We start from the raw sequence: 26,329 nt of genomic DNA, 5'->3' as shown, positions 1-26,329 counted from the left end.
CAAATGTTCATGGACTAGCAAGCATGGTATCGGATATTACAAACAGAAAATGTAAAATTCAGTAGCATATTGAATCTGAGGTAATATGGAATAAGGTCCTTCATACATTGGTGCATTAATCAAATTATTTTACATTGATATATATTAGTTGAAAAAAATGAAACTCTAACCAAGAAATGCAATGCAAAAAATCAGTTTCTTTGAACTACACTACATGGCAACAAAACAAATTTAACAAAACAGTGAAAAAAAATTAGCATTATCACCACTAATTGTAACTCAAGCCGGTGCAACATTGATTTTGGACAACTCTTTCTCCTTGTGCTCCAGATACTGATGCAAAATCGCAAGCCTGGCAGTCTCAAATGCAAAATAGCCCAAAGCTGAAAAACAAGCACTATGAACAACTCTAGGCCCCAGTCCACTAGCCATCTGCATTCCTATTTGTTTAAAAGAAAGATACATGCAATTTCCTTATTAAAAATACTTCAGCTTCGCAAAACACTGGTTCTCATGCAATTGATCAAAAACATGATTTACAGTGACCTGCAAAAGATCAATCCAAAATGCATTTAAGGTTAGCAACCTGCCTACAGTAGCAAATGACCATTTACATGCAAAACTATGGCATATCAGAATAGATATTCAATGGCAAGAAAATGAAAAGTTTCTAACAATTACCAGTACGAGCACACACCCTAAAACCATCGGTGTGAGTATATAAATAACATTAGAAATCAGCAAATACAAGAACCATCACAAGTGAATGTGCATTGTGCATAGTACAGAGACTGGAAACAATGACTAAAAGTCTAAAACAATCAACTACAATGTTGTCTGTTGTATTGAGACCATATTGGATTTATCCAACATAAGACTCGATTATTGCGAAGTAAAATCTTACAAACTGCTTTAAAGAACCAATTTCATGAAGAAATACAAGATTATGAACCCAAAGTACATCAAAGATTTGATATGTGCCCTCAACTATACAATTAACAATTAAGTGCCCACAATAGACATGAATACTTCCTCGAGCTCTTTTAAGTAAGGAACAACGTATTTCTCTCTGAACTTCTTGTCAGGCATCTTATAAATTGTAGTCATGCTAACTTTCCTTCTTAGCGAATTCTTACTTTCTAGAGTCTCAATAACCAGTAACCGAGGCTTCAGCCTACGCTCAAGGCTGCAAATAAGCACCATTGGGTGGCTTATTATAAATGAAATACCTACATTCGTTCTATTAAGCAAAAAGTCAGTGACTTTCTTAATCTTCCTTTTAGATACAGCAAACACCTGTGGTGTCCTCCTAAAAGTAGACATGATATCATCTTCAGAGAAACCCAATTTCCTAAAAACTTCAATTTGAGTTCCCAATTCTCTTTACTCATTGAACTCAACATCCTAATAGCAGCAAGAAACATATTTGACTTCCTATCGAACCCCAAGGCATCCGCCCTTTCAACAAACTGCTTAATGTTCTCAGGTTTAAACAAGAAAAATCTAGGAAAGCTGAACGCATATGAAACAATTTGCGACGAACAAATCCCGCAATTTCTCAAGAGCTCTATATTAGGCATCATAGTCTTTTGCAAATCAGATTTGAGAAACCAAGCAGAAGTTCTCAATAACTTAACAACATCATCATTTGATCCTAAAACAGTCTTTAAATCGGAAATAGAAGGTGCAATCCTATCATCCACGCTTCTAGTCAAAATCCAGGGATCACTAGCTACAATATCAGCAACATCATGGGTTGAAAATCCTAAATCCTGGAAAATCTTGAACTTGGGTTTAATGGTTTAATGGTTTATCTCCTATCCAATCTTCAATCAATTACGAAAATCAATCCCAGACAAATAAAAATATACAGAAGAAGAGAAGAAGAGAAGAAAAAGATAAACTCACCGGCAGAGGGCAGAGGAACAAAGAACCGGCAGAGGGCAGAACAAAGAACTGGCAGAGGGCAGAGATGAGGGCAAAGAACCAGCAGAGGGCAGAGAGCAGAGAGCAAAGAAGGACGTTCGTGTGTGGCTAAAAAAGTAAATGAACCAGCCAAAAGCAGTTTTTGGTTGAAAAGCTAAAAAATTTTACTTCTCCATCTACCCAAAAACACTTCTCAGCTTCTGAGAATTTGCTACCAAATGAAGGCTGTTCTTCATTGCTTTTCGACTTTTCCAAGTAAAAGTTCGTCTCTTAAGCAATGAAGAACGTAGCCTAAGTTACAACCATCTCCTCTATATGGGCTTAACTCCGAATATCATTGTATAAAAGTCCAACTTTTAGACACTATCTCATCTATATGTTTAAACTAATGGACCATTTCCATCACATGGGATATGGGCTCAATCAATTAAATTAATACATATTATCATTTTTTTATGTCATTGTTACACAAATTTTTTTCAAGTCAATTACAATCATTTAACTCCATCTCTCCCCTAATCGTCCAATTTCGCTCCATTATCCCTTCAACTGAAACTTCTCGAAGCTCTCAATAATTTCATTTCTCTAATATCAGCTTTAATTTAAACGAAAAGTTCTCCAAACAAAGACTGACAATTTCGTTATTCATATATAAAAATATAAACTTGTTTCAACAAGCATGTTTTTAAAATGCAAAATCATTTATATAATATCACTCGCAAAATTTATCTGTAAAATAAAATTTTCACTGTTTTTCTTACACCAAAACAGTCCAAATGATGAAAATAGAGAAAATGTTATTATTTTAGAATTTAGAGTTGAATTGAATTTAACAAAACTAACAATCTTTTTTTTTTGATAAGTGAAGAATTCATTACCAAAAAGCAAAAAAAAAATACCTTGCTACATGAACAACATCAATCAACAAGAAACTACACAACAAAACTATACTTTCATGTACTAGATAAGCCCCAATTCAAGCAAAGGTGTTTGTTAATGGTGTACGCCCTATTAATCTTTTTACCATTCAGTCGAATTCTCACCACTTCTTGAATTCTTGCAAGCAAGACCTCCACCAGTCGCCATTCCGCTCACACCAAATGATATGTATAAATACAGTCCATGTAAGTTTGAGAATGCAAACTATGAGAGGCTTACATTTCAAGTAAGTCATTGCCCAATTCAACTCTTGAATCCAAGTCCCAATAGATCTTGTAATACCATAGAGAACCAAAATCAATCCCCAAATTCCTCGGCGAACTCACGTTCAAAAAAGATGCGATCTCTTGTTTCAGTAGCAGAGGAACATAAAAGGAAACTGCTATCAATGTTAAGACCACAAGCAATTAACCAATCTCTTATAGGTAGCCTGTTCAAAATATCCATTTATGCAATAAGTGAGTGTTTAGGCACATAAAGTGGAAACCAGATAAACCTCTACCTTTTCCCTTTTCATTCGAGTAGGGGATAGCAAAATAGATTCAGTAGCAAGATCCCTCAGATTAAAGAGCCTCCTCCATGTCCAACTACTAAAGGAATTCAAAGAAACATTCCAAAAAGAATCCCCATTCGAAACATACATTTGGATCTAATCAATCTATAAAGAACCCTCAGAAGCAAGCAAGACTGGAATTACTTGAAACATGCAAGCCTTGTTCCACTCCTCTAAATTTTTTATGCTTAATTCTCCCTCTGACTTGAGTAAGCAGATGGTCCTCCAAATTACCCTAGCCCCTGCAGCACTGTTATTGAACCCATTCTAGAAAAATCTTAAGCACAACTAGGTAGTACTCTAGAGAACAAACTTAGGTAGAAGTTACTATCTACTCTAGAAAGCTTGCACGCTGAAGAGAACATATTTGATCAGCTTAAGTCTGCTGCAAAATTAAGTGTTTGGCTGACCGATAATTAATCATGCAAGTTATCTTCTCAATCAAGGGTTTGCAATCAATATATGAGTCTTCTAGGCACCAAAGGCACACTAAGGTAATGTACATAGAGTGTAAACCCAATGACAACCACCATGAGATTAGTCTCAACACCAGACACCCCAACAAGGAAAATCTCACTCTTAGCATCATTGAGTTGAAGGCCAAAAATAGTGTAAAATTCTAGCAAAATACACCAGACTTCAACCACTGAATCAACTAAACCTTTCACAAAGGTTAAAAGATCATCTATAAATGAGAGGTGAGTTAGGATTATCCTATGACACTTTGGATGAATGTCAGACCCAGATTGTAAAATCTTATGTAGCAAAAAAGTTTGGCATACTAACTTGAAAGGTTCTTTAATCTAACAGGTTCTTTTTGCAAATAAGAACAAGTAGTGGGCTGGTTGAGGAAAAGTTAGATTTCAACCATAGTTCTATTAGTTTTGAACTAAATATATGTTAGTGAGAGACATGATGATTAAGGTATTTCTAGGTGGTTGTGAATTGGTTTTGGTGAAAGGGGTCGGAGGGACTATATATATCCTTATTTGGGAAGGATTCTTTTATTTTTTTGTTCTTCTTCTTCATTTCTCTAGTTTGCAATAAGAGAGAGAAGATTAAGGAATGTTCGTGCATGAAGGGGAGAGATTGAGGTTTAAGTCTTAGAAATTAGAAAACTTAATTAGAAATCTTGTAAGCTGGTAAGTTTTCTAATATCCTTGTATTATCAGAATTAAGAAAAAAAAGCTAGTTAAGGATTTTAGTTTATTATTGGTTTTACTCTGTTTTAGGTAAAATGGCGGGTAACCATTTATATGACCCTTGCATGCAAAGAGGTTATGGTTTCTATTATAATGAATGGGCTTAGTTGGATTCTAAAATGGTTTTTATGTTGTATTGATCAAGGAGGCTCGAGTAACAAGGGAAGAGGGCTTAGTAGATGGATTTGGTGTCAACTTCCAGGTGAGTTCCTATACTCAACTAGTAAATGGATGTTTCTGTAGAGTTTCATGAGTATAATAGGTTTACTTTAGTGTTATGTGAATGATGAATTATTGAATGGTCGAACTACGAGTATGTTATAGCGAAGCAATGATGCATGGTAATTGTAAGTAGTGAGGTATGAAAATTTACTACTGGTTGTAAGCTAGTTGTGTTGGGTAAACGATTTGTTTGGTTTAATGCATTATTGTGTATTAAAATGATATGACTGGCTAATAGTATGTATGATTATGATAATTTAATGGAATGATTGACGTGTTGTATGTCATATGATTCATAGCATTTATTGGTAGAATGTTTGTATGATGAGCATTTTATTTATGTGGCTTTGTGGAGGTTTGGATGGTTATGCATGGGTTGCATATGCATTATATATGTGTGACTTTGAAGGAGGTTCTGTTGGATTGAGTTAGGAAATGAGATTTGAAATGATAATTGAGAACGGTGCGCACCAGTATATGAGACCCCCTTGTGTGGGACGTTTGAGAGCCACTTGTATGGGATATATAAGAGCCCTTAGTAAGATGAATGGAATACTATAGCCATGGAAATACCGTATATGTGGAAGCCCGTAAGGACTATTTGAAATGTGGGAAGTCCATCAGGACTATCTTATGTGAAAGTCCGCTAGGGCTATCTTTTGTGGAAGTCCGTCAAGACTATCTTTTGTGGAAGTCTGTTAGGACTATTTGAAATGCGGAAGGTTAATCAAGACTATCTTATGTGGAAAGTCTACCAGAACTATCTTTTGTGGAAGACCATGAAGACTATCTAATATGGGGAAAGTTCGCCAGGATTTTCGTTATGAGGAAAGCTCAATAGAACTATCTTATAAATATGATTCCATCCAATGTTCGTATGTATAAATCCACAGAAAGGTGATCTATTATTTTTGAGAAGGCCATGGTGCCTGTGGTAACAAATAATGTGAGGTAGACACAAGTTATGATGGTATGCCAACTTATTCTTACAATTGTACATATACCGTAGTGATGGAAATTCACCTTGGTGAGAATCGCAGGTTCATTTGAAGACTCAAATATAAATTTATAAGCCTTCCAAGAACGAGTTCACATACTAGTAGCACATCTTACATTCGATCCCACTGTACAAGCAAATTTTATGGAAGTCATATTATATATGACTATCTGCCAAGTCCTTTTTGGTGATGATACAAGAGTAGTCTCCTATACTTTTGAAATGAGGAAACCATGTATCTAAATAAGTATTGTGTCTGAAATACTGTGCAAGCTATTTGCTTATACGAAACCGTAAATGAAAGATATGGTAGTCCACCACAACTATCTCATAGCATGATTCTACAAATAGAGGATCCACTATTAAAAGTCCGCCTACAAGTAATATTTTACAAAGAGATAACCACCAAGAAGATTGTAAATCGAATCTGAGTTCAGTAGGACAAACTGCTATTAACAATTCGTAATAGGGACTATTCGTCAAGAATGGTATTATGTGAATTTGTAGTCATTGGTGCAAGGCATATCATGGGAAATGTTCATGGAGTATCTCTTACAGTTCTCTAGTAAGAATCCATGATGATTCCCTTTTCGATAAGGCAAATGCATGAGGATCTATGAAGGTAATTAATAAAAAGGAAGTAGAAAGGAGACCAAAATAGAATCATCTACTGTGAAATCGTATTAACATTATGTTCTGTAAAAGCAACAGGAAAAATTGCTCAGATACCAGTGAGTGAGGCTTATTTGGGTCGTGTTATAAATGCCCTGGCTAAGCCTATTGACGGTCGGGGTGAAATTTCAGCTTCTGAATCTCGGTTAATTGAATCTCCTGCCCCAGGTATTATTTCGAGACGTTGTATGAAGACTAATTAAGTTCTTTAGAACTTACTTGTGTTGTTGTGCATTGCAGGTAAATAGGGAGTTTTCAGAATTTGAGAAGAGACCGGACCAAAGATCGCCATACATGGGAAAATTTTGTTACATATATATAATATGCATATAGCGGGGTGACCTAGAGGCAGAGTCTCAGGGTCTCTATAGTAAATGAAATTAAATGGTCATAATAAAAATTACTTTAATACTAAGTGATTATTTTAACATGTTAAAGTTTACTTGGTGAAACAGTTGTATATAAATTAAGGATTTATCATCGAAATAGATTTTTCGTAAAATTTGAAATTTCTTAGTAGCAGTATTATATATTATTTTTCTTCATTCTTTTATTTGCAAATAATAATGTGACAAGTTTAAGTTAAATTTTAAATTAGAGTGTAACATCATATAGTCCGGACCTGGTGATCGGGTCGAGTATGCATGTTACAATTTTATTAATATCAAAGCTCTGATTTAACTGGTCCTTAGAAAATAGAATTTGGAAAGTTAGCCTTTTATGCATGTTATATGAATTTTGGCTTAGTCCCTTGAACTGCTTGAAGGTTATGTTGTGTGTTAGGTAGTTGAATTTTTGTAGGTGTATTAAGGTGAGAAGTGTAAAATGTGGAGCAGAATATACAAACTGTGAAGTTGAGTATGAATATTCAAAGGATCGTAATGAAAAAAGAAAGTAAGAAAGAAGAGTAAGCAGTCATGAAAGCTAGAGAAGGATCTAAAACTTTCATTAATAAAAGAAAGAGACAAGTACAATTACAAAAAGAGAAATTTTAACTTTCTTCTTTATTTGGTGGAGTTCTTGTGGAGGGATCTTTTGGAGCCTTTTCCTCGAAGGCAATTCATTCTAGAAGAGTGGGGCTAGTCACCCATGGATCTTGAGAATAGAAAAGCTTACCTGATTTTCTCTATTCCTTTTGAAAATTGTCCCACTCTTCGCTTAAGGGATTGAGAATGTCAAAATTAATTTCTGAATTGGTGAGTTTGCACATGTAATGGAAATTTACCAAACTCACATTAAAAAGACCCGTAGTGACTTGTACTTGCAGTATCAAATTTGATCTTAACTTAGCCAGATAGCTCTTAATGCTAGCACTAGTCTCTGCTTTATAATTCTCTAGAGCCTCGTGCTTTTCTTTTTGGAGCTGTTCCAAGTATGAGAGGCGTTGTTCCTCTAGAGCCTTCTTATTAGCCTCTAGTTGGTGGATCTTCCCATTCATTTCCTTCTTTAAGGAATTGTACTTACCCTCCTAAATAGAGGCAGAATCAGAAATATCTTGGTTTTAGCAACATGTACCCTTGTGAATGTGGTAGAGCTGAGCAAGTGATTCATTAAGAATACTCATAGAATTTTCAAACTTGATCTGCTTAGCCTTATTCTCTCTATAGTCTTCAGAAAATGGCCAACCAAGAAGTTTGCATTCTGCCACCATTAATTGTAAAGAACCCACTAATTTTTCTAGTGTAAGTTTCTAGGTAGAAGAAGAAGACGAAGAAGGGTAGATGTTTTCTCTTAATTCTATAGATAGACCCCTCTTCCACTTCTATTTGATTTCATTGGGGGAGGAGAGATATTGACTTGCTCAAATGCTGTCTTTAAGTGAATAAGGTCTGTACCTCGCCCGACAAGGCAGTGAGTTGCAAGGAGATAAAGGGAGAACCCTATGAAAGCATCGAATGGTGCCAAAGGTAGGCTCTAAAGGAGCTAGTGTAGTTATAGGAATGGGCGAATACATGGGAATGGCAAACTCTAGTGGTGACCTAGGAACTTAAGGGGTATCAGGAGAAACAACCCTTATCTCAGTTACCATTGGAGCCCTTTGTCATGTGTGAATATGATATGTGAATGGTGCAAGTATACATGTTGAATCAAGTAATAAAGTGATAAGTCAGATAATCTCCATAGGGATCAGATTAGGTATAAAAGTGGTCAAGTTATTATAACGAATTATGATAAATTCTATGGCAAAACAAAGATAGTATGCAGTGGTATTTTAAAGGAATAATAATATGTGTAATATGTATAACTGATAAATAATGGAAAATGGTATGACAAGTCAAGAGTTAAAATGCAATGGCAATTATAACGATAATTATGTGAATAATATGTGAACAAATAAATAAACAACTAAGAATGCTATGGCAAAGATATTACGACAAAGGATAGAGGATAAAGAGTCAACGATGTTGATTTGGAAGGTCGGGATTACTAGAATTTGCCCTTACAAACAATAATGCCTCGACAAAACCTTACTTAATCTACTGCTCGAAAGAGTTCTAAAATGGTATGCTTCTTTCAAGAGAAAAACCTCAAGTTACCTTACCTTAAGTGATATATGTCTATAGGCCTTTAGCACGGTATCCTGGATTGTTTGTTTTCTTTCCATATTGTAACAACTCAATTTAGACCCTAGTCGGACAGTGGTTTTGGGACCACAAATCTGAGTTAGAAAAATATTTTAATATTATTTTCTGTGCTTATAGTATGTGAATTGATATGTGTGAAATTGCCGTGAATTAATTTTATCGTTTGTGTGCCTATTTGTGAAAAAAAGACTTAATTGCAGAAAATGCAAAAGTTGTGTGCCATTTGTTAAAGTGCTGAATTGACATGGCTTTTTAAATATGAGGTCCTTATGATGCAATTAGACCATTGAATTAATGCATGGACTAGTATGGACATTAGTTAGTGGGATTTTAATGTTATGTGACTAAGGCTAAAATGATAATTGTTGTATTATTATGAATTATATTAAAACAAAACAAAATGATGGCCATTTTATCATCTTTTATGGCCGAATGAATCAAGGAAGAAAGCTAAAATAGGGTTTTGATATTCGGCAACTTGGTAGCTTGATTAGGTAAGCAATTTTGCTCGGTTTTTGATGATTTCTATGTTTTTGTGATCGTTGCTTTGAGTACTGCTAACCCGTACCTTAATTTTTGAGTTTGTTAGTGATTTTGAAAAATTCCATTGATGAATCCATGAGTTTTATGATGTTTGATAATGAACTATGTAAGCTAGGTGTTTGATATATATGTTTTGTAAAATGATTTTTGACAAAAATGTCAATTAGGGATTTTAATTGAGAAATTTGTAAAATTTATGGGTAAATGTGTAAAATAAATAGAAATATGGGCTGCTAATATTGTAATAAAGATTCGGCTATGCATAGGTTATGGCCTAAATGCATAAATTTGTCATTTTGTGTGATAAAGACTAATTTGCAAAGTAGTCAAAAACATAGGGGATAATGTGTAAATTGCCAAATATGTGAATTGTGGGTTAAATTGTATTGAGTAGTTACTGAAAGTACCGATTTTGATAATATTTAGATCAAGATAAACAATTACCGGAACTAGATCGGGGGAAACGAAACGTAGAAGAGTAGACGACGGTTATCCGAGCAATACGAGGTAAGTTCGTATAGCTAGAATTGAATTATTAAAAATTTGTAATTTTCCAAAAATGAATGTATGTAAGTTGAATATATAATTCACTTGAAATTTAAATTACCCGTATACTATTAAATTACTGTTTACATGAATGCAAATGAAATGTTACAAATGCGATATACGTTTCATAGATTCGGTATGATAATAGACTTTGAATATGAAATTTTGAGTATTTAAATGTATGTACTTAATCATATTAAATATTTATACATATGAATTGAGAAATTGAGTTATTGATTATTGATTGCTTAAATGATGAAATTGGATAATACTGAGCCTGTTTGAACTTTAGAAAATCGTCGGATACGAGTGACTTGTCACTAGGGTTACTGTTTGGTCGAGCTCTTGCATTTGTTGGGACTCACCATAGCTCGTATGAGCTTACCATTTCAGCTCTTATGAGCTTACTGTTTCAGCTCTACGGAGCTTACGTTTCAACTCGATAGAGCTTACCATTCATCAACTCGGAATGAGCTTACCGATCATGGCTCGAAAGAGCGAAAATGACAATGAATTGACGGATTTTTGATAAATACACTTATAGAGTATCACCCGTGTATCCATCGATGTTCTAATAGGTTCAACGGGTATAATTACTGATACTGATCATATGTATAAGCTAGTTTATGGCGTGAATTATATGGTCACTTATGTCGGTGAATGTGGTATGGATTTTGGGGTTTGATCAAGCTATGTGATATGGCTTGAGTTGGAAATGTTTAGTTTAGAATGGAAACATTATGTCTTATGTTCATTTTGTGGTCATTTTGATAAATGGTATTTTGGCATAATTGAGGTATGAATGGTGATATGTGGTTAAATTGTAAAGGAATATTTTGAATCATATGTATGACCAAATGAAATGGTCATTTTAGTATGTTTTATAATGTGTTGAAATGAGATATGAACATATATTTGGATATAAAATAGATTTAAGAAATTACGTTGAATTTGGTATGTTTGAGATGGTATTTAGTAAATGTTCAATTTTTTTACTGTTCCAAACTGTATTAAAGGTCTTGTAATGCCCTTACCTATTCCAGCGACGATTACGGGATAGGGATGTTGCACATATGAACAATGCTCTATGTCTACAGTCTGCTACAAGTATCTATTGAGTACTTGCTCATATTATTCAATTACGGTCTAACTACTCCAACCTTTTCAGAATTAGGTTAGTTTATGGGCATGCTGCATAGTTATCTATGTATAGGGATTGCACGCATGCAATTTAGAAATAAAAACAATTCAATGAAATAGTAAATTAATTCAGATCTGTGCTTCAACCATTAAAGAAAATAAAGGTGTCATCATGTAATCCCAACCCTATGAGATTTAGCTCATGGGTTGGCAGGTAAAATTCAAAACCAAAATATCATCCAACATTGTTTCAATCAAATCACTTCACGGAGGAATAGATTAAGAAATAACTGAAAAATTTTGGGAAGATGGCTTTCGCCAATCTAGACCACACTCTAGCGGCACAGTGTCCTGTGGTGGCTGAGAAGGACTGCCTTCATCTTCCTCTTTCTATCTCTACTCAGCCACTATCCTCTATTTTTGCCTAAGGATCTCTCCTCTTCTATGTTAGCCCATTTAGGGTTTCCTCCAACCGATGATTTTCTTCCTATTTTTTGGCAAATTTTTTTGGTATAAGTAGAGTTGGGCTAAAACTATTATGTGTTGAGTGTTGACTCGATCTTCCTAGAATTGCCACGGCATTTGTGTTAGCAAACTGTCCAACCTTTTGCCGTGACAAAACCTCATTCCTCTATTTCTTTCTCCGCATCCTCCACCTACCAATTACTACCAAACAAATCCTTCTCGCAAACAAGTAAAAGTAACATAATAACATTTAAGCATAGTCCAATCTTCTTAATGTAATTCAATGAAATTACGAATGGAATGTCCTAAAATGCAACTAAATTTACTTAAGTACAGGCAATTAGCTAGGTTTAAAGGCATGAAATATAACTCTTTTCAAGAGTTTTGACAACCTCAAACCTGGGTTCTCAAGTAAAATATGCATGAATGCATGAATGTAAGAATTGCCATAGCAACATAATTACCTTTGGACTGTTAAACCATTTAAAGAGCATTTTGTACTTTAGTTCTCAGCAATCTTCTATGTCTAAAAATTTGATCAAGTTTCATAAGCTTATTTAGCAAAGGCAGTGCATAAAATTTTGCCTTAAAAGAAAGAAAAATCCTAAGTACTCATGCAACTTTCACTATATCAAGTATCTTCTAATTTACTTAGTTCATCTTTTAACTAACTCAGTTTTCCTTTTTTTTTTCATTTGGCCTTATACATACCCAAACACATACATTTTTCTTTATTATGCCTATTTTTAACTAGGGGATTTAGCTAGTCATCTGATTCTTTGACTCGGCAATTGCAATAAAGCATACACTAAATTGTTAAGTACTCGATCATGTCACAATTTGAATAATCACTCATGAAGCTAAGGCTTTTAACTAAAAAGATGGATGGAGCAAACAACTACCCCATTTGCTACTCAACCTATTACTACAGTGGAATGCCCCTATACTAATTTTTTTTACACACTCTTACTCAAACTTGCTTTTCTAATCAACAACACAATAGAGCAAACAAAATGTTGCTAACCTACCCAATAGTTCTAAGCATTGGCGTATTTATGGCATTTTTAGATTATTTTTTTCTTGAATTCTCTTAAATATTGCCTCTTTATTCATTGTTGAGTATTGCCATTGCACTGAGGTTAGCTTCAAGAATATCTAAGTTTATTAAAAGAAACTTACTATAGATCAATTGTAATTGGAATTAGAACATCCTAATTTTAGGGATCAATTTACGAACAAACTATCCTAAGCTAAAACCATCTAATCCACTATCAAAACTTTCAAAGTTTATTGAAGAATTATGGTCCTCATCAAACATCACAGACAAAAACACACTCATCACAGTCTAAAAAATTCCTGGCAGTCATATGTGTCATGGAAAAATAAATGATAAATGAACAAAAAGTTAAAACATGCTCAACTAACTATTTAATGCAATGCTAAATGCTGAACACACCCCCAAACCTAAAGGATGAATTGTCCTCAATGCATGTACATATATGAATCATGAATGCAAGAACATATATATGTACATAATGAGATGTAATAAAGGGAGAAAAACTTCTCGAGCTTTGAACTGAATGGTAGTACTTTAATTAAGGCGAGTGGTATTTTGTGCACTCATCTTATAACGTATTGTCCTTTTAAGTAAATTGAGTGGTACATCCTCCTCTTTATTATCAATTCTGGTGAGTTCATCAATAATCTGATCGATCTTACGATCCTGTTTAGTCATTGGTTCAATAGAAGGAGGTGGAACAGCTACAGTGCTATCCACTGGTGGTGCAACTGAGGGATTTGCTTCCTCTCCGTCCTCATAGTCAATCTCAATGTTGACAGACTCTGTTTTCTCTGGTTCTTCCACTAGTTCTTTGGGTGCATTCTCTTTATTGGTAGTATTCATCTCAACGGGCTTTACGTCACCAACCCCTTCCCTCCTATAGTTTATTAAACAAAGGAAATGATATAACTAAGAGAAATTTAAATCAACAAAATGAAATAAAAATAAAAATAATTTTCAAAATGTTGAAGTTAAACATCTCGAAGATCAATGGACTATTTGTCTCGCTCTACATGAGCACCCTAGTAATGCTTCAAGCATTGTCCATTAACTTTAAATGTGTCCTCCATTTTCATGTCCTAGACATCAATAGCTCCATGCTGATATACATGAGCTACCAAACATTGTTCACCAAAATTAAAAGGTCTATTTTGCTCCAGCAAAATGCACAAGGGTCTCCGTTCAAATGAACCTTCATCACTATCAAAATTGTTGTGGCAAAATCTCGTGAACTCTTCCTCCACTGTTGTTCTATCAAGTTAATGGCACGACATTCTTCATTCTCATCAGCACATTTTAGCACATTAAATACATTGAACGTGACCTACTGATCATTCATCATCATGGTCAGTTAATCTCTCTGCACATCGATTGAAGTTCTACCTATAGAAAGAAAAAGTCTTCCAAGGATAATTGGTACATCTTTGTCAGCTTTACATTCTAAAATAATGAAATCGGCTGGAAAAATAAACTTATCTACTCTTACCAGAACGTCTTCAATTTTACCTTCTAGATGTGCGTAAGATCGATCAAATAGCTGCACTATTGTGGGTCTTGCCTTCCCAATTCCTAGCTTCTTGAAAATAAACAAAGGCATTAGATTTATACTTGCTCCTAAATCATATAACTCCTTACCAACATAGGATAGTGAAACTCCATGGGTCCTTCAACTTTGGACGTAGTTTATTCATCAACATTGCTATGCACCCTTCAGTGAGAGTAACAGTCTTAAATTCTCCTAATCTGTGCTTCTTTGACAATATATCTTTCATAAATTTCACGTAATTGGGCATTTGCTCCAAAGCTTCAACCAGTGGTATGTTGATATGGAGTTGCTTCAATACATCCAAAAATATTTTGAACTGAACATCCCATTTAGAATTATGAAATCACTGAGGAAAAGGTAAATGTGGTTGTCCTTTAGGTTGCTGATATTGTTTTGTCGTGGCATTCTTATTGACAACATGTTTTGATTCTACCATAAAATTTGGCTACTTATCCTTTATAGGTTCAGTATGTTTTTCAGATGACTTTGGGATCTTTACCTGGTTCTTATTCGAGTTATCCTCTCTTGCCGTGACATCTTGAGTAACATCATCAAGCTAAGTTCTGCTTCTAAGAGTGATGGCCTTGCACTGTTCCTTCCCTTGTGATCTTAAATTCTCGGTATCACTTGGCAATGCTCCTTGTGGTCTCGAATTTAAAACATTCATTATTTTCCCCACTTGATTCTTAAGAGCTCGGAGGGATGTAGCCTGACTCTAAATTACAACATCATTTTTGGCCATATATTCTATCAACAAGGCTTCAATGGAGGTAGAAAATGATGCTTAACCCTGTAGAACATTTTATGTCAGCATAGAATGATTATAACCTAGCAGTGTACTGTTGGCATTCTATCTTACGACATTGTTTAGATTCTCCACACCTTGATTATTCCAACTAAAATTTGGATGCTACTTCGACCTTGATTGTAGGTGTTGGAATAGGGGTTATTTTTTCGATTAAAATTACCCATGTAGTACACGGATGCTGGGTTTGATCGGTATTCATCAAACACATGGTCTTCACCACAATAAACACACGATAGTTTGGTTTATTTCATCTCTTAGACTGGAGTAGTCTTCATTATTTTAATCATATTAGCCAAAGAAGATACCTGGGTTGTCAACGAAGTGATCGCGTCCAACTCCATAGTACCAACAGCTCTCTTGTCTGTCCTAACTCTTGTGGTAGGATATTGATAATCATTGTTAGCAATCTTTTCCAAAATCTCATATGCTTCATATAGAATTTATCCAATAGAGTACCATTTGAAAAGGCATCAACTACCATCCTTGTATGCACATTCATTCCATTATAAAATATCTCCATCTGTGCCCAGTGTTGGAATCCATGCATCAGACATTTCTGAAGGAATTCCTTAAATCGTTCCCAAGCTTCATATATTGTTTCATACTTTAACTGCCCAAAAGATGTGATGTCATATTTGGGGGATTATACAGGAGCAATAATCTCTAGCAAAGATCATTCCATGATGCCACTGTTCTCGATGACAAAGCATTTAGCCATGCTCTTGCACGATTTCTCAAAGAATATGGAAATAGTTTAAGCCGCAGGGCATCTTCAAGAACACCCTGTTGTTTAAACAAGTCACAAACCTCTAGAAAAATTCTTATATGCAGTCTTGGATCTTCATTAGAGAATCCACTACACTGTCCTACTATTTGTAATATCTGAAACTTTACCAGTTTCAGCTCGAATTTTTGAGATTGAATTTGTTGTTTGACTATCCCTGGATTCAGATAATCCAAAATTTGTAAGAGTTGCTCTCGAATTGGTCTATCTCGGTCATCTATCACCCTACAAATAGGAGGATTAGCACCCTGGCAATTCAGATTATCATTCAGACTAGGATCATTCTCGTTCCTAGCCATTTTCACAGTTATTTCCGCCTTCTTCGTATAGTTCTTTCAATCATTGGGTCAAAAGGATATGCTTTGTTAGTTGGAATACTTCTTCTTATACACTGATGAAAAACCTAGAAAAATTAAAAACAACTAAGTTAAATAAAACTAATGGAACTAAGTAAAGTAACAAAACCAAATTTCACCAAATTGCTGATCCCCGGGAACACTACCAAAAACTTGTCGCGTGTGAATATGATATGCAAATTGTGAAAGTATACACGTCGGATCAAGTAATAAAGTGACACGTAAGATCGTCTCCCTAGGGATCGGATTAGGTAAAAAATTGGTCAAGTTATTATAACGAATTATGATTAATGCTATGGGAAAACAAAGATAGTATGCAGTGGTAATTTAAAGGAATAATAATGTGTGTGATATGTGTAACTGATAAATAATGGAAAATGCTATGACAAGTCAAGAGTGAAAATACAATGGCAATTACGAGGATAATTATGTGAATAATATGCGAACGAATAAACAACTAAGAATGCTATGGCAAAGATACTACGGCAAAGGATAGAGGATAGAAGGTCTACGATGTGGATTTAGAAGGTCGGGTTTACCAAAATCTTCCCTTACTGACAGTAATGTCTCGGTAAAACCTTACTTAATCTACTGCTTGAAAGAGTTCTAAAATGGTATGCTTCTTTCGAGAGCAAAACCTCAAGTTAACTTAGCTTAAGTGATATATGTCTATAGGCCTTTAGCATGGTACCTGAACTGATTGTTTTCTTTCTATATGAACGTTGCCCTATGTCTAGAGTCTACTAAAAGTGCCTGTCGAGTACTTGCTCATATGATTCAATTACGGTCCAACTACTCCAACCTTTTCAGAATTAGATTAGTTTATGGGCATGCTGCAAATCATCTATGTCTAGGGATTGCATGCATACAATATAGAAATAAAAATAATTGAATGAAATAGTAAAGTAATTCAGATCTATGCTTCAACCATTAAAGACGATAAATGTGTCCTCATGTAATCCCAACCCTACGAGATTTAGCTCATGGGTTGACAAGTAAAATTCAAAACCAAAATATCATCCAACATCGTTTCAATCAAATTAATTCACAGAGAAATAGATTAAGAAATAATTGAAGAATTTTGGGAAAATGGCTTTCGCCAATCTGGTCCACACTCCAGCCATATAGTGTCCTATGGTGGCTGAGAAGGACTGCCTTCGTCTTCCTTTTTTTATCTCTACTCAGTCGATACCCTCTTTTTTTGCCTAAAGATCTCTTCTATTTTGTGTTCACCCATTAAGGGTTTCCTCTAGCCAATGATTTTCTTCTCTGTTTTAGGCAGATTTTTCTTGTACAAGTAGAGTTGGGCTAAAACTGTTATGCGTGGAGTGTTGACTCGATCTTTTTGGAATTGCCTCGGCATATGTGTTGGCAAACTGTCCAACCTTTTGCTACAACAAAACTTTATTCCTTTATTTCTTTCTCCGGATCCTGCACCTACCAATTACTACCAAACAATCCTTCTTACAATCAAGTAAAAGTAACATATCATAACATTTAAGCACAGTCCAATCTTCTTAATGTAATGCAATGAAAATTACGAATGGAATGTACTAAAATGCAATTAAATTACTTAAGTATAGACAATTAGCTAGGTCTAAAGGCATGAAATATAACTATTTTCAAGACTTATCACTTTTCCAGTCTTGTGATGAACTAACTATTTGTCTCGGGGAATAACCTTTAACTGGTAAATATGTTGGAATACACCAATGAAGGGTGGCTCACAATGCTGGAAGTAGTCGATGAAGTATACTACCAACGTCCACTAAGAAAGGCCTATAAATAGGGGTGTTCAATCGGTTAACCAACTCGAACTACCATGAACCGAATTAACCGACCCTTTTAAACCCTTAACCATTAACCGAACCGAACTTTTTCAGTTAATTTGGTCGATTAACCGAAATAACTGAAATTTATATGTTTTTTTGTTTTTTTGGTAAAAACAAGTGTAAAACATATAAATTTTTTTATATAAAAATATAAAATTTTGGTTAATTCAGTTAATTAATTGATTTTGAACTGAATTAACCGTTAACCAGACTTTTAAAATTTATTAATCGACCTTTGACTGAATTAATTCAGCTAACTGACTGATTAACTGAATTCAGTCAATTAACCGAATTAATTCGATTTTACCCAAAATTTGCACACCCATACTCGTAAGCTGTCTCAGTGCAATTCCGTATTCTTTTAGCACCATTAACCGAATCGAACTTTTTCAGTTAATTTGGTCGATTAACCGAAATAATTGAAATTTATATTTTTTTTGTTTTTTTTGGTAAAAACAAGTGTAAAACATATAATTTTTTTTATATAAAAATATAAAATTTTGGTTAATTTAGTTAATTAACCGATTTCGAACTGAATTAACCGTTAACCAGACTTTTAAAATTTATTAATCGACCTTTGACCGAATTAATCCAGTTAACTGACTGATTAAATAAATTCAGTCAATTAACCGAATTAATTCGATTTTACCCAAAATTTGCACACCCATACTCGTAAGCTGTCTCAGTGCAATTCCGTATTCTTTTAGCACCATACAAAAGAAAGGATGTAGAGGAAGGTGGAAGCTTGCCTCTAACAAGTAGAGTGGGAGGATAACTCGCCATTTGAATCATTCAATCGACATTCCCCTTCTACGATTTTGTAATCGTAGGCAAAGTTGGGCAGTCTGATTCCCCTAGCTGCCAGGTGCTTAACCATCTCCTATTGGGTGGTCGTACATCTGAATAACAAAGATTTGATAGACATACCAACTTTGCGATTTTGTTACTTGTCGCCAGCATCTATAGTAGACTTGCTGCCCCGTCCCCTCTGATTTCGACCACCCCAACCTGTGACTCTATCCATCATACCTATCCTAACTCTAGCCATTTGATGGAAATTGAAAAGTAAGAATGTTAGAGTGTGAAGGATTACCTTAGGAGGGGTTGCGTTCTAGTCAAGGAAGCAGAAGTGCTTTGATGTGAACAGAGGAATGAACAAGGAAGACAAAGAAAAGAAATTAGGGCTTAGAATGATTTCAAGGGATGAGAAATTTGAAAGAATATAATTTGATAAAGTAACGAGTTACTTTCTCTACAATGAGTTATATAAAGCAATCATCTCTTGGAAGTTTCAAGTTCAAAATGGAAATAAACTGTTCACATTCCCCAATCTACGTTTGACAACTGTTGGGCTCTCGAGGGGTTTTTTCTTAAACCCTTGGTATTTAGAAAAGCGATGATATTTGCCAATTCTTTCCACACAGATAAGTATTACCAAGTAAGGTTCGCCCATTATATATATCCGCAAAGATTGGATGTTGAAGAGTAATTATTTGCTAAGGATATTTATTCTGGCACTCTGCAAGTTTTCGCCTCAGGTTTCTTTAATGAGCCTATCCTCCAAAGCGACTACTTGTGTAAATACATTTTTAATGAGATTACTCACGAAATTATTCAAAGGAGCATTCCATCCAAGGATTTCATGTAACACACTATACTCAGCCTGGTCGCTGAGCACGAATATTAGGATTCCACACCATCATCTCACAACATATATAGCACAGATGAGCTCATTCTTAAAGAAATGTCTTCTATTTTAGCATTTACACGAGTTTTAAGACAAATAGACTCCTAATTAACATTAATACATGCCAACACACATCAAATGGACTTATAAATATGATTAGACATGCATTGGGACCACTTAGCAAAATTTCCCAAAACAATCACGTAGGTACTGATACTGAAACAAAAGTATCGATAGTTCCTTGAAAAGGTATTGATACCAATTGGAAAATCGATACCAAAATAACATTCTGTTTCTCATCTAAAAATAAAATCCAAGAAAATATCAGTACAATTATTAAAGTATTAGTTATTTTACCCTGAGTATCGATACTCATGATAAGGTATCGATAACAAATTACAATACTAACTTCCTGCACAACGAAATATAACAGATGTATAATTTTTAAAACCCGAATGGTGATACCTCTGATTCTATCATCAGAAACAACATAATAGATAGATTAATACATTCCAAACATATACCATTCAACATGTAACTAAAACCTCGTCAAATAAATATCAAAATTACCACAATAATAGTTCAATCATCAAAAATAAGTCCGAGCAATAATCAACATATCACGGTTCAAACCTTTAAATCCTAAGAACGAATAAGCTATGGAAACATTCAGAATATCACGACAAATACCAGCAAAAAGTCTACCACATTGCCTTTATTTGCCCAAAACATAAATTAATAATTATATCACCTACGAAGAATTACTAGAGTGCCGCTTGGATCCATCCCTGGAAACCACATACTCATTCAAGCATACATTACATTACATATATTTTCATTTTAAGATAATTTGGCACTTGAGTTATGAAACGTAAAATTGGGCTCTATCACCACTCATTGGATACACGGATCTCCAACACATCAAATGGCTCATAGAGTTCGAACATATCCCAAAAAATGAAGCATATAGCTCACACTCTCCATCACACCAAACATGTCCCGTTGAATGGAGCTTAGGTCAAATTCCCTTATCTCTCCAACATGTCCCAAGGCCTTAATTCCCAAATCACATAACACATATAGGTGAGTGCTCACAATCTTGTGGCATGCCAACTATATCCAATGGTCTCATGGTTCACAAGGCTAAAATATCTATTATTTAACTAAATATTACTTACCGTTTGCTGCACTTTTTTACTGCATAATCACATTATAATCACAACATATTCACTGTCACATGACACGTATAACATGGCCATAATCAACACTTTCACAGTAGCCATCATAAGCTTAATGCACATATCACAATATCACATTTTAATCCCAAACTTCACATATAAAATCATGAGTATGAGAAAACTTACACTTGGAATTTAGAGTAGGGGTTTAAGCTACTTCCAAATTCCTAATTAACGCATTGAATTGTGTCCACAAGCAATTATTCCAAACATTCACCAATACAATTTCGTCGAAATGCCGAAAGCCCAAACTAGCCTTTCCTTAACTCCTAGATGGTCTTAATGAATCTGAAGGTTTAACACAACAAATCTCACAACAGCACATTCAAAAATTAGCTAAGGACTCAACTTAAGCAATCAAAAACATAAGCCTAAGCTAAGTTCTCAAGTAACCAAAACCTTCGAGATAGCAAACTTAAATTCCAAATATCTCAGTCTATACTTAATCTTTTCATCTAAAACTGATTATGTTCTTCTAATTATTCACCTGTAACATATTCTCAACCTTTAAAGTACACAAAACTACTTAATTCATGATATCAAATTTTTTTACATGTTTATGGAAATTTTAACGAAATTAAAACTTAAGAAATCTTTAATGAAACTTCAAAGTATGTTTATAAACTTTCTAATCATGTCAAAACTAATCAAAAAATAGTTTAAAATAATTTTTTACCCAAAATCCTAAAATCCACCATTAATGAGCTAATTTTTGACTTTTATTCAAAACATGAGATTTAATGGCTAAAAACTTAGTTTTAAAGACTAAATAACATTTAAAACTATTTAAGAGTTTAATCGTTACCTTAGATGATGAAAAACTGAGTGTTTGATCAAAAACCCAAAAGCTTAACAATGGAGAAACTTATGGTGATGTTGGGTGTTTTTCTTCATATTTTATGGAGATTTTTAGCTTGGATAATGATAGAGATCAAAAGGAATCAAGTTTGTAAAATAAAATTTAATGGGAGAGACTTGGGAGAGTAATGGACGGCAGGACAATTGAATGGGAAGAAAATAACGCAAAACTTGTAGGCAAGGGAAGATATTAGGTTGATTTTAAAGTTTTGGTTTAATTTCTCCATAAACACAAAATTTTGCTCCCTTTACAAATTAGTCCCTATTTCAAAATTGAAAACGTTTTTAGTAGTATTTTTAGAAATTAATTTAATTTTCAAAATGCCCTAGACAAAAACATTTTTGAATACCATGCTAACGAAATTCCCAGGCTCACTGGGGGTTTAAATCCCTATTTTACCCTCGAAACTTCTAGGACCAATTTTGGGGCGTGACATTTGTTATCGCTAGTCACGAGATGACATGATTAGTTCGTCATGTTTCAAAGTACAAGGACCCCTCTTAAGTATGTTGTATGAGATTATCGTTTTTCGATTGTAAAAAATTTTGGGGACGAAATTTTCTTGAAGGGTGAGAGAGTTATCAATCCCATATTGTAAGATGTTATGTAGCAAAATAGGGTAGCGTACTAAATTGAAAGGTTCTCTAATCTGGCGGGTTTTTTTACAATAAGAACATGTAGCGGACTGGTTGAGGAAAAGTTGGATTTCAACCAGTTCCGTTAGTTTTGAACTAAGTATATGTTAGTGGGAGACATGATGATTAAGGTATTTCCAGGTGGGTATGAATCGATTTTGGTGAAAAGGGTTGATCTGTCATAATTCGATGTAGTAGATTAAACTGGGTTTCGTACTTGAGGAGCTTGAATACAATCAATTTTAGTATGTTTTAGTTATGTTTTCTTAGTTTAGTTAAATTTAATAAAAAGTGCATTTTGAGTCTTTTATTGACCTTAGGGGTCGAATGAGGCCTAAAGGCTAGCTAACGTACTTAGTAAGCGTGCATGAGACCATTTAAAGGGGTAGGAGCTTAAAGCTAGTCGCTGTGTTGCAACATAGGGAGTTCAATGTCGCAACATAGGCAGCAGAATGCCAGAATTGCTATATTACCTTGGGTTTCGTGACATAGCCAAGGGATGTTGCGACACACCCCTGAAGTTAACCCTGAACCATACATATTGCCTTCGATGTCACACCACAAGGACTAGGATTGTAACAACCCATTTTTTAGTGGTTTTAGAAACAGTGGTTTTGGAACCACAAATCCAACTAACTAGTCTTTGATTTTTTATTATTTTATTTATATGGGTCAAATATAGTTATAATGAATATTGATATGATTAAATTTTGCTAATGGAACAAAACATTAGTATAAGTGGTGTGTCCAAAAAGTTAAGTGGTTTCAGAAAATGAGGTAATGGGACCTCATTTCTGTAAACCAAGCTTGTAAATATTTTTATTAAATATTTATGGAGTTATTATATTGGTATGTGAAGTTACGGTTAGGAAATTTTATTGTTTGACTAATTAATTAAAGTAAAAGGATTAAATCATAAAAAGTAAAATAATATTATTAGTGTTTTAGTGCCAATTGAGTATTTAATTAAAATGGGATGGCTTAATATGACAATTAGCCATAATTGAAGATAGTGCACAGTTTAAATTTATAATGGTTCAATAGTACTATATGTTTATTATATTAAAAATTATTATAATAATGTTAAAAAGTAAAAATAAGAAAACATAATGGTTTTCTTCTCCATTTTGTTTTGCTCATCACCGAACCACCATGGTTAAGCTTTGGAGTTTTTGCTAATAATTTTCCCTTGCATGTAAGAACCTAAACTATCCGTTTCTCGTAATTGTTATGTTTTTGAGATCATTACAACTAGGTCCAGCTAACCTGTACCTTCGTTTTTGACTCTATTAAATGTTTTAGAAGTTGTCATTGATGAATCTTGGTTTTTTTTTATGATAATTATGTGTTTGAAGCTTTTATTGTGGTATTTGGTTGTTTTTTGAAGTAATTTTTATTAGTTTTTTATTTAAGGATTAAATTGTTAAAATGTCAAAATTTCAAGGTTTGATGGTGAATTAGAGGTATAATTGGGACTGTCTAAGAGTCTAGATTATTCGGCTGTAAATTTTGAACTTGAGAAAATGGTTAATTTGATTATTTTCAAGTTAAGGGAGTAAATTGCAAAAGTTATAAAAGTTAGGGGTAATTATATAATTTTAAAAAAATAAAGGGTATAAAATGAAAAATTAATTGGCATATAAATATAAGCTAATAAAGTGAAAATTTTAAATTTTAGATCAAAACCCTGTTGACTTACGTGGAAAAGGGAAAATTACGGAATAGTCCTTAGACTTCTACAACTATTACAATTCAGTCTAGTTAAGTTCATAATATTTCAATATGTAAATATAATATTTCGATAATGATTTATATTTCTGATTCACTAGTTAATTTATATTTGTATACAGATTTATATTTATAATGGAAGTACTTTGAATATTGCATAATAATAAAGGTTATAATTTTTATTGTATTTATGCAATAGACAATGGAATATTAGTAACGTTTTTATTGCATAATACACCTGATTGCCCATACATGCCCCTATTTGTACTTGTAACACCCCAAACCTGGCCTAGGAGTTATGGCCGAATCTGGCGGTGTCACATTGAGGTGTTTAGCGAAAATTGAACTCTTTGGTAAAAATTTGTTTCCAGGTTTAAAAACCCCTTTATTATTATTTAACAAATCAACTAGTCAAAAACATTTACATTGTTATCTGTTATTTTTACAAAAGGTTGATCTAAAATCGCGGAAGCTTTTGAAAACTCTAATGTTTATATTTCGTGTATTTGAAAACAATAATTATTTTGAAAATTCGTCTTCTGCTAAACTAGCGTTTAAAATAAGTAAGAAAAAGGTCAACTAAAAATTTAAACCAACATAAATGGCCTTATTACATAAACCAAACCCAACACAAACTTTAATTTTAAATAAAAGCAAGTGTAGCACAGATGTAGTTGTGTGGCCACCTCCGAGTCCCTCGCAGCACCGACCCGCCTACAACTGGGGATTACCTGTACAGTTAAACAGAGGGGTGAGTTTATGAAAACTCAATATGTAATCCCCTAACAAGCAAACAGTCAATTAAATAGTAGATAAATGCAGTTTGGGCCTGAGCCCGTTATAGTAATAGTCCAGTTCAGTGTGGGCCTAAGTCCTTTCTCGTAACAGTAAATGATTGGGCTTGAGCCCATCACAAAGCCAGTAATCAGTAGGGCCTTTGCCTAATTTTAGTAATATTATTAGTGGAGCCTTGGCCCATAACAGTAACATATATTAGTCATGAAGTGAACAGTATGTAATATCATTAATCGATGCAGTAACAGTACAAAATCATTAATCAGTGCAGATATGCAGTTAGAAATCCTACGCAATCCAGCCTTTACACACCACTCCGTCTTTCCAAACACGTCATGTGGGGATAAAATCGACCCACCCAGCTAGACACACCAAGATTAGCACCGATTGCGACACTAAACAGTATTGCAGCAAAGCTGCCAATAAAATAAACAACATGTAGCCATCAGTAGGTCCACAGTCGTCTTGGACGATCCGTGCAACCTTATCAGTACGGTACACTTCCTCCAAATATAACAACCCATCCCTATGCAATATATCGTGGCATAATATCATACGTGTATGCAAAATGTCATGCTCAATCATAGTCATACTTATCATAAAGCAAATCAGTCATACATAACATAAAGCCATAACAATCATTTCATCTCCTAGGGGTATAACAGTCATTCTACCTTATGGGGGTATTTCGGTCATTCTACCTTATGGGGGTATTTCGATCATTTTACCCTATGGGGGTATTTCGGTCATTTTATCCTATAGGGGTATTTTAGTCATTTTACCCTATGGGGATATTTTGATCATTTTATTCTATGGGGGTATTTCGGTCATTTTACCCTATGAGGGTATTTCGGTCATTCTACCCTATAGGGGTATTTCGATCATTCTACCTTATGGAGGTATTTCAGTCATTCTACCCTATGGGGGTATTTTGGTCATTTTATCCTATGGAGGTATTTTGGTCATAACAGTGTAAATGGGCCCAAGGCCCATTACTCGACCCAAGTGGGCCCACACGCTCGTGCGGCTCGTTCAGCGCAGATTTTGCCACGGCTATGAGATCTACACAACCCAGTCCAAAATTTGCCAAAATCATGGATTTCATCCGTGGGGGCCACAAGCCTATTGAGCCCACATGGCCCATTTTGGCCCAATGTGTCCCATTACGGCCTAAGCCCATGGAAATGCTCATGGAGGCCTCTACAGTTTAT

At 34.4% G+C, this 26,329-nt stretch overlaps 1 long non-coding RNA gene and 1 other non-coding gene across 2 annotated transcripts; one reads left to right on the top strand and one right to left on the bottom strand.

Annotated features, from left to right (window-relative positions):
• Positions 1 to 81: 81 nt before the first annotated feature.
• LOC107921160 (uncharacterized) lies at positions 82 to 2,325 on the bottom strand. The gene is made up of 2 exons (XR_001690956.2): positions 1,909 to 2,325; positions 82 to 546 (listed from the first exon to the last, which is right to left on the bottom strand). It is a non-coding gene; the product is annotated as an uncharacterized lncRNA (long non-coding RNA).
• A 13,415-nt stretch (positions 2,326 to 15,740) lies between these two features.
• On the top strand, positions 15,741 to 15,848 carry LOC121214240 (small nucleolar RNA R71). The gene has a single exon (XR_005909826.1). It is a non-coding gene; the product is annotated as a small nucleolar RNA R71 (small nucleolar RNA).
• Positions 15,849 to 26,329: the final 10,481 nt, after the last annotated feature.

This window comes from Gossypium hirsutum, chromosome D01, assembly GCF_007990345.1.
Source record: "Gossypium hirsutum isolate 1008001.06 chromosome D01, Gossypium_hirsutum_v2.1, whole genome shotgun sequence".
Lineage (NCBI taxonomy): Eukaryota > Viridiplantae > Streptophyta > Magnoliopsida > Malvales > Malvaceae > Gossypium > Gossypium hirsutum.
The sequence above is the reverse complement of the archived record's forward strand: the minus strand, read 5'-3'. Positions and strand labels throughout refer to the sequence as shown.